Source organism: Myotis davidii, unplaced genomic scaffold, assembly GCF_000327345.1.
Source record: "Myotis davidii unplaced genomic scaffold, ASM32734v1 scaffold1786, whole genome shotgun sequence".
In the NCBI taxonomy this organism is placed as follows: Eukaryota; Metazoa; Chordata; class Mammalia; order Chiroptera; family Vespertilionidae; genus Myotis; species Myotis davidii.
This window is the reverse complement of record NW_006297147.1, coordinates 258,097-260,994: the sequence shown is the minus strand read 5'-3', so window position 1 is coordinate 260,994 and position 2,898 is coordinate 258,097. Positions and strand designations below refer to the sequence as shown.

General features: G+C 48.1%; 1 protein-coding gene across 1 annotated transcript in view; it reads left to right on the top strand.

Annotated features, from left to right (window-relative positions):
- The first annotated feature begins 405 nt into the window (after positions 1 to 405).
- Positions 406 to 2,898, top strand: part of LOC102763139 (zinc finger protein 615-like) — a 15,075-nt gene continuing 12,582 nt past the window's right edge. Inside the window, 1 exon segment of the mRNA XM_015569918.1 lies at positions 406 to 500. The gene's annotated coding sequence lies outside the window, so the exon portion shown is untranslated.

Here is a 2,898-nt window from a genome sequence, read left to right as displayed (position 1 = left end):
GGACCACCATACTTCACTCGCAGCGCCTCTTCAGCTGAGACAGTGACGTCTGAATTCCTAATTGTTCCTTTGGAAACGTGTTTCTAGTGGAGCATGTGCTCCCGGGTGCAGCCCTCTGAGGGCAACTCCGGTCGCACCGTGTTTGCATCGCGAAGCTCTGGAAACGGACCCGTTTCTCACCAGAGTGGAAGTGCCAGAACACGGGGTCATTTCAGTACCTTTCTTTCCATGTTCCTGCCAATCCTCGCTCCCGGTCCCACAGCGCGGCCCTGCCTTCTGTACGGCAGTCAGGAGTCCCAACATGGCGGCCCCCACGGCGCAGCCGCGATGTGAGCGCGGCCATATTGCCCACGGAAACCGGAAGTGGTTGTCTACGTTCCTTCCAACGCCTCCTTCCTAGGCCGCCGTAGCCGGACTGGGAGCAGGGCTGCAGGCGAAGCCGTTTGCGGAAACAAAAAGCGTTGGCGCGGCCCCGGTGGGTCTTGGGGGGGAACATTCAGGTGAGTGTGTGGTTTTGTGCCTGGAAGTGTTTTCGTTTTTGTCGAAGTTTTGTTTCTCACAGGGTGGCGTGTGGGCGTGGTGTGTGAAGAATGGAATTGTCGCTGGGGTCGGAGGGGGAGGGCGAAGTGCCCGGGCGGAGGCAGCTGAGGGGAGCCAGATGGCCACGCGATTGGACGCCAGAGGCGGGTGTCTGCGGTCGGGGTATCCTGGGGGTCGCTGCCCGGTTAATAGTCTGTGGACGTTAACTCCGTGTCCTGCGGGGGGTTCCCTGCAGGACCTCACTTATCAGGAATCCGGAGGCGTTTAGGATGATCGCGGTGTCGGGTTCAGGTTGGGGATTTAACGCCCGGCTCGGTATCGGAGCCGGTGCTGGTCCCTGCATGGGAGCGTCCGGCCCGGTTCCGGATGCGTAAGGCGTTGTGTTCCGCGTCTGGGATCCCGGGAGGCTGATGAGGGAGAAGTTTTGGACGCGCAGGGCCCCTAGTGTTTCTTTAAGGTTAGGACCGGGGCTGCTGTTTTTTTTTTTTCTTTGTTGTTTTTTTTCTTCTTTTTAAAATCTATTTTTATTGATTTTAGAGAGGAAGGAAGAGGGAGAGAAAGATAGAAACATCAATGATGAGGGAGAATCATTGATCGGCTGCCTCCTGCATGCTCCTTACCGCGGATGGAGCCAGCAACCTAGGCATGTGTCTTTTTGTTTATTTATATTTTATTGATTTTTTACAGAGAGGAAGGGAAAGGGATAGAGAGTTAGAAACATCCATGAGAGAGAAACATCGATTCAGCTGCCTCCTGCACACCCCATACTGGGGATGTGCCCGCAACCAAGGTACATGCCATTGACCGGAATCGAACCTAGGACCCTTCAGTCTGCAGGCCAATGCTCTATCCACTGAGCCAAACCGGCCAGGGCCAATCCTGTTTTCTAACAAGTAATTCACTAGTTCACTAACTACAGACCCAGTTACCAAAGCAGCAACGCCCGTTTGCCATATACCCTCTGTGGCACCTTTTGCCCTGCAAAGACAGAACTGGGTCATTGTGACATTTTGGTCTGCACATTGAGAAATTTTAATCTCTCTCTTTGAAATGTTTGTGGGTCACTTCCATGTATGCAAAAGGTTTACATGTTATTAAACTTTTTTTAATTATTTCCCCCTGTTAATCTGTCATATCAATTGAATTATTAGACCAGCCAACGAACCTAGAAGAGAAGGAAAAATTATTTTGCCCTTACAATGTCATTTCCCTCATCTTTTTTTTTTTTTGCAAGCATTCCACTTAAGCTCCCTGGAATAAAGGAATACGTTTACCACTTTTAGAACCTAAAGCTTTATTGTCCTGAAGAATAAATACTTGTGGGAGACCAAATAAAGAGACACCAACAATAGTGTGGGCATTGTGATTAGGAACACAGTAGCATGAGGTCTCAGAGAAAATGTACCAGTCATTGAATATTCTCCTCCTCATAGTGTGGTAGAAAAGGGGCCACATACTAAACTTGAAAAGCTCAGGGGAGGCCTGCATGGGGGGGCCTTACAAACCAAGAGGCTAACAGTAACAACATAGGATGGTATGAAATTAAAACTTTCTAACCAAAAGCCAGTCATGGCTAGTAAGTCATATCCTACACCAGTATCTTCCTTAACACAGGTCAATCTTTACCTTAACTGAGCCTGTCCATTGTCTTTTTGCATCTAGAATAACACCTTTGAAATGTCAGGGTAATTTGCTTTTTTCCAGATCCTTCAGGGCACAATCTCCCACCAGAGCAGATCACAGAAACCCTCATTGTTACTGTTACTGTGTTGTTTGTGTACACACCTATTTAAAACAACTATGTGTCTATTCATTTTACTTTTTACCCAAAAAGAGATTTCCCCAAGATTTGCTTTCCCCAGTTTGCTTTCTTCCACCTCCCTAATCTATCATCAATGGATTTCATGTAACCCCCTTATGTCTTCTTTGATTTTAATGTATAAAATAAGATGCAACACTTATAGTCTCAGAGCATTTTCTCAATTCGTTATTCTTTTGCTTCCCATCAACTGTCCTCACTTTGGCTCAATGGAAATCATTAAAATTATCTACATGTTCAGACCTTTCTTATATCAATACTAGAGACCTGGTGCATGGGATTTGTGCACTGGTGGGGGGACGTGACCTGTGGGGATCTGCCCACTCTAGGACGGCGTGTCATCCCTGTCAGCCAAGTGATGCTCCCACTATGGTAGTGCACTGACCACCAGGGGGCAGCTCCTGCATTGAGCATCTGCCCCGTGGTGGTCAATACTCATCATAGAGACTGGTCCACCAGTCATTCCGGTTTTTCAGCCATTCGGTTGATGGGCTTTTATCAAATAGGACTAGAGGCCCGGTGTACAAAAATTTGTGCAC